Source organism: Bos indicus x Bos taurus, chromosome 26 (genome assembly GCF_003369695.1).
Source record: "Bos indicus x Bos taurus breed Angus x Brahman F1 hybrid chromosome 26, Bos_hybrid_MaternalHap_v2.0, whole genome shotgun sequence".
Classification (NCBI taxonomy): domain Eukaryota; kingdom Metazoa; phylum Chordata; class Mammalia; order Artiodactyla; family Bovidae; genus Bos; species Bos indicus x Bos taurus.
This window is the reverse complement of record NC_040101.1, coordinates 46,802,325-46,812,728: the sequence shown is the minus strand read 5'-3', so window position 1 is coordinate 46,812,728 and position 10,404 is coordinate 46,802,325. Positions and strand designations below refer to the sequence as shown.

At 37.7% G+C, this 10,404-nt stretch overlaps 1 protein-coding gene across 8 annotated transcripts in view; it reads left to right on the top strand.

Moving 5' to 3' along the window:
* The first annotated feature begins 235 nt into the window (after positions 1-235).
* The window catches only part of PCDH15 (protocadherin related 15), a 1,046,857-nt gene continuing 1,036,688 nt past the window's right edge, over positions 236-10,404 (top strand). For 6 of the 8 annotated variants that reach the window (XM_027528919.1, XM_027528921.1, XM_027528918.1 and 3 more), the window contains exon 1: positions 241-557. The gene's annotated coding sequence lies outside the window, so the exon portion shown is untranslated. Of the gene's footprint in view, positions 558-10,404 lie in introns of all 8 variants that reach the window. The other 2 variants (XM_027528924.1, XM_027528922.1) reach the window with 2 other exon arrangements.

The following is a 10,404-nucleotide window of genomic DNA, read 5'->3' as shown; positions in this document are numbered from 1 at the left end:
ACGCAGTACAATAAAGCAGCCAACACTGATGATCAGTGGGGCATCAATTTGTCTATCAGGTTGTAGCCCCTGCCACTAATTGGTGCAAAGAGCTCCCTGGTCGCTGTGTGGTTTACAGCCTTCAGCTCTCCCCTGCAAGGGCTGAAGCAGGACAGCTAATTGCTGTTGCTTCGGTGCCAGTGAATCAACGTGCTGAGCTAATAGCAACAGATAGAGGGCAGACAGATCCCTGCTAGCAGCTTAGAGTTAGTTGCTTGTGATAACTAAGGCGGTTGGCATATATCTCAGAACCCGGAGAAGGATGGTATGCCTTCTGGATTAATACGTTGAGGTTTTTTTTTTTTTTTTTTTTTTAATCTCTAGTTACGTTTTTCTTGGTGATGTGAAACTGGATAACAATGCCTCCCAGAAACGAGAAGTGTGACGTGAGAACAAACCGTCTTGGACCTAGATTATGAACATTGGTTGTTTTGAAAGGAATGTGCAGGAGACAGCCTTTGCAAGAAAACTTGCTGCATAACCTTACATGGGCTAAAGATGAAACTTTAAACTGGCAAGTAAGTTTTTTTCCCCCCTCTCTTTTCTTGGTCTTTCAAATTTAAGGCAGGAGTCAAGTGTGGAGAAAGTTGAGACTTTGTTTTAGCATAATAGATCTCTGTCAAGAGATCACTTTCTGTCAAGCCTGTTCAAAGACTTGAGCACTAATGATGTACATGTAATTATCTGCTGGAAAAATGAGCACAACCCCTTGTCCCCTCAACCTTCTGGATTATTGTGTGGTATTGTAATTTTGTTGAGAAGTCAATGCAATTTTGGAAAGACACGTGCTTTTGAATTATGACTCTGTGGTTTGTCATTTTAAAAAAATGTAACTGTAATCCTCAACTGTTTTTCTTTTTTTGTTTGTTTGTTTCTGTCTCCCTGACAAAATATCGGAAAATGGTGTCAGCATTGACATGGTATATTCGATTTTTGTGTGTTCATGTACACGTGCATGAGGTTTTGTTTTGTGTGTGATAGTTGAAGGAGGTTAGAGTTAGTAGGCAAGTTGCAGTGGCTAACAGTTTCACAATTAACAGAATTATATTTTGTGATTTGTAGTCATCTAGAGTATCCTGATATTTATATATAGATTTTTCAGTGTATTAGAGTATCAGCTCCTTTACAAAAATATTGGGAGCATTAACCATTTAGAATTTGAATCCAGGTGGACTTTTTCCTTGTAAAACAAAATTAATACTAGATGGTACTAACTGCTTTCCTGCTTTGTGGTGTGGTCTTTACATTAAACACATACTAATGTGTCTCTAGCATGCACAGATGTTCATCAGTGTGATGGAATTGTAACACGGATGCAGAGATGCATTGTTAACTTGAGTATAATGTAACGGCCTCATGTAAGGTTAACTCCAAGTCCATACTCATTCGCTTTCACAAGTAGAGCTAATTGTCAAATCTGGTAACCAAATACTTAAAGCATAGGGTTATTGTCTTGCTTAAAGTCAGGGAAGCAAATACTTTGTGAAAGAGGCACATTGTAAACATAGAATGCTTCCTGTAGTTTGCACACCTTGTGTGAAACTTTGTCTGCATGCTCATGGGAACTTATTTTTCACTGCAAATGGCTCCTCTGTTAGTTCCTTTAGTTTTCTTAGTTGTGGCTAAGTGTAAGTCGGTGCATTGATCTGTATGTGCAAGTCTTCAAATTTCAGCAACTCGATCCCCTTGACTGTGGACTCATTCTCCTAAGAAATAGAGGTTCAATTTAATATGTGCCCAGTTGCACTGAGCGCAGACACCCTCATCTCTCAGATGGTGCAGTTATGTGCATTTGAAACAGGGAATGTGATTTCCAGCAGTTTGCCACAAAAATGACCCTTAAACATTAACCATTCAGGGACTTGAACAGATAAGCATGTGTGCTATCTTACTATTAGCTGCCTGTGTGGAATATTATGGGGTAAAGTTTTGAGTATCCTTTAGAAAGAGGTTTAAGAACTCTTGCTTTCTAAGAGATTTTTAAAATTATAGTATATCCATTTATGAGATTATTTGAGCTCACTGAGTGACTGAGCTATAAAAGTAGTTTAAAAATTAACAGTAATAATTATTATTCTAAGAAGAAAGAATTTAAGTTAAACATTCATTACAGACTTGTTTCTTAGTCTTTCCACATTTAAATTTTGTATAATCTGGATTGTCTTTTCGCCATCCAACTTTAAAGGCAAACATAAACAAGCCCTTTGTAAAAATTCCCCAGAATTTTGATTCAAAGCTCAAGTTTGAAGTTAAACTCAAAAGGTAATTATTATTTTTCTTTGATCAAAAAATGTGTGTCAGGCAAATGTGTATTGAGTAATTAATCTTTCCTCTAATCACTTGATCATGTGGGCTTTTGATACTGAATAAATAATGAGAATTTGTATAATCATCATACAAAGTAAAATTTAAAAACAATAAGGAGAAGGTGATGGCACCCCACTCCAGTACGTTTGCCTGGAAACTCCCATAGACGGAGGAGCCTGGTGGGCTGCAGTCCATGGGGTCATGAAGTGTCAGACACGACTGAGCGACTTCACTTTCACTTTTCACTTTCATGCATTGGAGAAGGAAATGGCAACCCACTCCAGTGTTCTTGCCTGGAGAATCCCAGGGATGGGGGAGCCTGGTGGGCTGTCATCTATGGGGTTGCACAGAGTTGGACACGACTGAAGTGACTTAGCAATCCCCTAAATGTGAATTTTCTAAAGAATAGGTAAGTATATTCCTCCTATTGTAAATGTACAGATATAATATCAGACAATAGGAACTTTCATCCCTACTTCCATGTGTAAAATAATACAAAACTTCTCTCAGCTATTATCTCAATTTTTTTCTAACAAGTATACATTTACATTTCATTGTAGCCTTAACGTTGAGGGGAAGATACAGCTTTAAGTTTTACTCAGGATCCCAACCTATGAATAAATTCAAGATGGCAGAAAAAATAATTTCAACAGAAGACAGGATAATTTCTGCATGGAGTGGATGTGTTTATCAACTAAAAGTTTAATTTTACTTAAATTCTAAGAGTTGGTTATAGTCATTTTTTTCCCACTTTTTGAAGAGTTATTCTTACTCTTGTCATCACTTGTGTCTATGAACCATTTTGTTTTTCTCTGTCTCTGTAGATTCCACATGTGTCCATGGAGGAGGCTATAGAATTATGTAATATTGAAAAAATAGTGTTACTCAACCTGGGTGAATTATTTTTATTACTATTTTTATTTTAACTAAAAGTTTGCTTGGATATAGATATATTTTCTTTTGTACTGGGATTTATTTGTTATTAGCTTGTAATACCGCAGTATTCTTGCCTGGAGAATCCCAGGGATGGGGGAGCCTGGTGGGCTACCATCTATGGGGTCGCACAGAGTCGGACATGACTGAAGCGACTTAGCAGCAGCAGCAGCTTATAATACGGCAGACCATTGATTCCAAACTAATGATGACATATGGGGCTTCCTATATTAGTTTCATGCTCAAATATCACTGGTTGCATGAGGAAATATTGGAAGGAACTGTGGGAATTCATTAGGGCTCAAGTCAGTCTTGAGTGCGAAAAAGAGCTACTGTGAGTAATTTATGGCAAAATTATGTTCTCTTGGTAGAATCTCTGTATAAATTCCAAAAGTTCAAAGCACTCAGAAACTGAATTAATATACAGCCTTTTTTCAAATTGAATATTAGAGCCACTTAGATTGAAATGGTGACAGGACAAGAAAATATACATGGAAATTCCAAATGTAACCATTACCTCCCTGAACATGTGAGTGGATAAGGGGAGGCAGAATGAGGAGGTAGTTTTGAATGTGAGTATGAATAGTATGGCCTTGAAGCAGAATCACCACCTGTGATGTATAAGCCATAGTGTCAGATTCTAAGGATCACTAAATGAATATTATTTTGTCTCAGCCTGCAAATAAACGAGACACTAATGAGCAAGATACACACACACACACACACACACACACACACACACACTTTCTCTTTATTAATTGATATAAGGAGTAAAGAAATCTCAGATTCTGGTATAAAGACAGCAATAATTTTCCTTCTAAGCCTTGGCACAGTCCCTAAACATCTCTGAAAAAGCCTACCAGAGTTTTTGTAAAGATCAGCCAAGTTAATGAATAAGAAACCTGTATGTTGCTAACTAGTAATCAATTAACAGTTAATAATTATGATTGTCTACCAATTCCTCAAGATGATTGTGTCTCTGGGTGTGTATATCTATCAACAAGTAATAACAGCAGAGACGTAATTTCCACTCTAAAGAATAAAAGTTTCTAGCTGAGCAATGTAATAGATTTCCTTTTAGCTCATGAGTAGTTTAAAAGTTGCACTCAACCTTCAATATCAGATCATGGCTATTGAAACTATAAAGGTAAAAGGCAAAAGTAGTCATTATTTCAAGAAACTAAAGCATTTCTTTTCTTCTGACTGGTAAACAGAAAAATTCCAAGCTTGTTTATTGTGCTTCTTGATGGATAAGAAATTGACAGGAGGTGTAACTTTCTTTATGGCTTTGCGAGTGTAAGCAGTCTCAGGCTATGGCAGATGTGTAGTTCCTATTACTTTGAAAAGTCATTCATTCTAATGCTTATTGAAAAGGCGGGTTTCAGACAGAATTAAGCACTGTTTCCTGAATCAGGGAGGACAGCAGTGTATGCGATGAAGTGCATCATTCAGTTGGGAGCCCAGCTAATGAATGCTCTCTCTGTTGTTTTCATGGAGGTGTCAGAATGAGCCTTTTCTGATTCTGCATCACTGAATCCTTATGGAAATGCAAATTGTTTATCCAAGGACAGTGACTTTCCTTTTTGCTTTACCATTTAATGGACTGATTTTGTCAACTTTGCAGCACATCACTAGAATCCAGAGAAGGTCCATTAAACTGGATGAGAGGTTATTTCTTTAGAACTTTAAGTCACTGACTGCGAGACAGAGACTAGAGATGTCCTAAGGAGATACTCACAGAGATACATGCTCAAAGAGAGTTATATAGGTAGCTACATGAAGAAGAGAAACAGAGAGACTCACAAGAAGAGAGATAAGTAAGTTAGAGACACAGAATGAAAGATGGAATAAACAGAATGGGAGCTGAGAGAGAAACTGAAATACACAGTGAGAAAGGAACGGAGTGAAGAGAAAGGTAGAAACAGTGAAGGAGCAAAATAGAGTCGGAGAGAAATGGACAGAAAGAGACAGACTGATTGAAAAATAAATGGTTAAAAAAGAAAAAAAGATAAGGAAAGGGGAATAGAAACAACAATTCTAAAAGCAGAAGCAAAAAAGGAAATTGAGGCAGGCAGACAGAGAAAAAGAAACAGACCAGATAGAGAAAGAGAAAAACCAAAGGAAGAACAAAGAGCCTTATTAATGCAAAGATGGAAAATTGAGACAAGCATTAAGGTCAGGAGAGCAGATGGAACTGAGCTTAAATCTGTCCTAGTCTCTTTACTAATGGTGAGCTTGTTTTCTCACTTCTCAGCCTGGGCTTCTATATCTAAAATGGTGGCCAAAGATATAATTCACAGACGTAAAGCATCCTGGCATAGGAGATAAAACCAAGGAATGTCTTAGTAAACAGAGATTGATATTTATCATCATCATCACCATTTAGGTAGAATTTAGACAGTAAAGACTTGAGAGTCAGAACTCAGGTCAAATCTTGCTTCACCCCTTATTCTACATGTAAATAATTTAACACTGATAAACTATAGTTGCTTTACCTGTGAAACTCTGATATTATTTTCTACCTCATAGTCTTGCTCTGCAAATTAAATGAGAGCATATTTCATCTGGGGCTTTGCTTTGCACAATGTATTTTAGCAGTTCCACTAACTAGCTCAGTGTCCAGAACTCCATAAGTAGTCAATAAATATTTAATCAATGAATGCATATTTGCTCTAAATATTAGTTTCTACAGAGTAAGGAAAAGCTGAAATGATGTTTTGGAGTTTCAGTGTGAAACTGCAATAAAAAGTTTCCTCTATGCTTTGCAGAGAATGGTGGTATTAGTTCGCACAGTTGCTATAGTAGTGGTCTCCCTGAGTCCATTCTACTTTCTTAAGAACAACTGAAATAGTAGTTGTGACCATGAACATTTGTCTCATCCTCGTAATGACTTTTGGTCCTACTTATTTATTTACTACAAAGCCTATTTGTAGAAAAGTGGTAAGAATTTAGAAAACAATGAGTGAATGTTTGGATTAAGAAGAGTAAAGATGTATGAGGGACAAGAGAAGGGGATCGTGGGACGCTTTGAAGAAGGATTCATGTATTAAAGGCCATTGCTGATGCCAAGAAGCTAAGAACTAAGAAATGAATGTTGGTTTCAAAAATTAGAGGTCATTACTGACTATGACAAGCAGTCCAGGTGCTATGATACTGGTTAAAAGATAATTGGCCTGGAAGTATTTTGGCCATTGTTTTATTATTCTTTCCTGATTGTTTTAATAGTTCACACTTTTAAGAGTTCCTTCTTGTTCTCTGTTACTTAAGTTGCTTTTTTATGAACATATTATCTTATCTCCATGAGGATATTAATTGAGTGCCTGCTGTGTACCAGGAACGACTCCTGGTGCTTATGTCATCCATTTAACCTCTTCAAGGTAGGTGATATAGTACAAATGTTCCCTCCCAGTTTACTTTTATTTTTTAATATCTCTGCATGAGTCCTTCACATAAAAAGCCTTCACAGTCTGCTAAACAACCTGCTATCTGATACTGTGAGCATGAACTAGAATGCTCTGTTTGGAGCCTTAGCTACATCAATGTGCTAATATTTTACAGAATGACAGCAAGGCTTTAAGACATCTTTGTAAGGTTTATTGTGAAACTTTCACTCAGGATATACTGAGTTCTGACTAGTACATATTATATAAATGCTTATACTTTAATATAAATGAGGTTTAAGAATAGAATAAAATTCAACAGAGCTTCAGATAATAAGGCTTCACTTTATTGCTCTTGCAAATAGTTTTTTCAAATGATGGTGACTTCAGTAGACAATATTGCGTGAAGGAGAAAAAGCTAAAGCAACAAGCATTTTTAGTATTTATGGAGGATAATACATATTTTGTAAACAGTTGCCATTTGGATATAGATTACTTTTTCTTTCTCACTTTTTTTATACATTAATGTACACACATGTCTGTGTGTATGTCTATGTGCACATAAAGTGCTTTTTTAGAGCCTATTTTATTTTAATAAAAGTTGTAGGTGTGCATTGTTAAAAAAAATCCACTTGTGCATGTAGTTAAATATGAATTTTACTTTTCAAGTGAAGTCTCCTTATTTGTTCAATCCTTTACTCTGGGAGTGTAGTATCTTTATTTTTGTCTACATTTCTCCATCATAATATACTTATGATTCTTTCTCTTCATTGATTATTTATCTCCTATGATAGTACTTAAACATTTGGCTGCTTTATGCCATCACCACCTTTTATTCCCTCCCAAGTTCCAAATAGAAAAGCATATTATAAATTCTAGTTATTTTAATATGCTAATCATATAACAACAATGGGCTGTGATTTGATTTCCTAATTTTTGTTTTTCTATTGTAAACACATTGCTTTTTCATGCTTACTTTTTAAAATATGCATCTTTAATATCTTGTGCAACATTATACAGATTATTCCAGGCAATAAATCTTTCCAAGTCCTCAAAAAGATTGATGCCTTGGTTCCATTTTTTTCCCCAAATCGGCAGCCCTCCTTTCAGTTATATTTTGATGCAGACTGGCATGGCCTCTTTGCCTCTGAGTGGAGTGTAAGATTACACTGGTATCCCACAGCCACTCAGATTGGGAGTGGGGGTCTATCTTCTACTGAGCTGTTGCTGCAGGATTGGGATGGAAGTTGACTTCCACTGAGTCCTGCTTGGGTTGGACAGGGAGGTGGGAGTGAAGTCCACAGATTACAAGCTCAGCCTAGTGCTGCCTCCCTAATTAAGTCTGCCTGGTTCTGGGTCTGAGTGGAGGCTTACCTGGATTACCTGGTGGAAGATCCCTCTGGCAGCATGCTCAGGGTGAAACTGGGGGAATCAGAGCACCTCCAGCTTCTGTCCAGTGGGGAAGAGAAAATAGCTCCCCACTCCACCAGGACTGTACCCACTCCATTCAGGCCAACACTACTGTATTAGTCAAGATTCTCCAGAGAAGCAGAACAAATGAAAGTTATATGTATCTTCTATTTAGAAAGAAAGATTATATGCATATACACATACACATTTATACACACACACAAATATATATATATATTTTTTATATACATATATATATATACACAAAGGAATTAGTTCATGCAATTATCACGCTCAGTCGCTTGAGTGGTGTCCAACTCTTCGTGAGCCCATAAACTGTAGCCTGCCAGGCTCCTCTGTTTATGGGATTTTTCAGGCAAGAATACTGAAATGGGTTACCATACCCTCCTCCAGGGATCTTCCTAACCCAGGGTTTGAACCCCCATCTGCTGCATTGCAGGTGCATCCCTTACTGCTGAGCCACTGGGGGAGCCAGTACAATTTTGAAGCCTGAAAAATCCCAAGATCTGCAGTGTACAAACTGGAGACCCAGGAGACCCAATGATATTCTAGTTCTAGTATGAGTCTAAAGGCAGATAAGACCAATACCCAGTTAGAAGATAGTAAGGCAGAGAAAGCAAATTCTCTAGTTCTGTTGTTGTTGTTGCTGTTGTTGTTCCTCACACCTTCAGGGAGTTGCATGAGGCTCACCCAGATTAGCAAAGACAATCTATTTTGCCCAGACTACAAATTTGAATGCTAGTCTCATCAGGAAGTACCCTCACAGATACCCTTAGAATAATGTTTGGCTAAATATCTGGATGCTCCAGCGCCCACCCAGGTTAACACACAAAATTAACCAAATTAGGAAATTGGATGGTGGCTACCTTATCCTCTGGGAGAGGAAAGGATTGCTGGTGGTAGGAAATCAACTTCCTACTTTACCCCACTGAAACACCTGGGGAGAAAGAAGGAATCCAGTTTTCCCCTTGGTGTTTGATTGGAATAGGGTAGGTATAGCAGTCTTTTCCCAGTTCTTTAGCTGGAGGATGAGACTTTTCTTAGAGTTTTGGGGTCTTTATCTCTTGGCAGTTCCATGTTGGAGGCTTCTCCCAGATATGTGGAACACAGTAAGAAAATCCAGAGGGCTCACTGTCTTTTTGAAATAATTCAGTTTATTCGCCTTGAGGATGCTGAGTGGAAACAGCTTGTAGGCAGGCAAGAGCAGAAACAGGGTTAAGGTGTAAAGCCCATAATCCAGGTGAGAGGAAACAGTGGCTCAGACTAAGGTATCAGCATTATGAATGGACAAAAATAGTTTTATTTGGATATATTGTAAAGATAGAACCAATATAAATGTATTGCTGACTTGAATGGGGTGTATGAAAAAAAGAGAGGGAACTTCTTGGATGATTCTCAGATTTTTGGAGTTGTCCCTAAGACGAATTCTGAAAGGTATTAGAAAGGCAAATCAATATTTGATTTTTCATCACATCATATTTGAGATGACTGTAATATATTCAGATTAGATGACTCTGCAAGCTCAAAGGAAAGATTGGGCCTGGATATAAATGTGTAAGGAAAGAGGTCTGAGGATTATGCCCCGAAGTCTTGGGAAGCCATTGCTGGTTCCAGGAAGATAAGAACTGAGAAAGAAACATTGGTTTCTTTGTCATGGAAATAAATGTCATGGAAATAAATGTACTCTCACATGTAATTGCTCCATGTTTATATTTTTGTTTATGTAACTTTGTGTGGGTGGTTTTATGTCAATAGTGTATAGGGAGTCTGAAAAAATGATATTCAACACATGGCTTCCAAATTCTCTTTTGAGGCTCTGCTATCCAGACAACCTTCTGTGGAAAACAAACAGCCAGCAAGGGGGGGATTATGGGTCAAGATTGGACTGAACAAGGCTCATGGGACTTCCTCTTATATTCCTTTACCTAGAACTCAGTCACAAGGCCACTTTTAACTACAAGAGAAATTGAGACAGGAAATCTTGATGTGTATCCAGAGGAGAACGGATTTTTTGAAAGATAGTTGTGTGTCACTGATGACATGGCATAGAAATGTTCCTTCACAACCCTCTGTGTATGACGAGCACAGGGCTTGTCAATAGGTAGGCTTTACTGTGATGTATGAAGCAAAGTGATGGCCTTGTGCTTGATGACTCAGTGTGGGGCTCTGTGACAATGCCTTCTGGAAACTCTCTAATCTCTAAGCTATGGGACAAAAGGAGATGTGGGGAAGATTGCTCAGAACCTAATTATTTAACCAGAACCCTTGTACAAGCTATCTCTGCTGACACCAGTATCCTCCTCTACTTTTCACA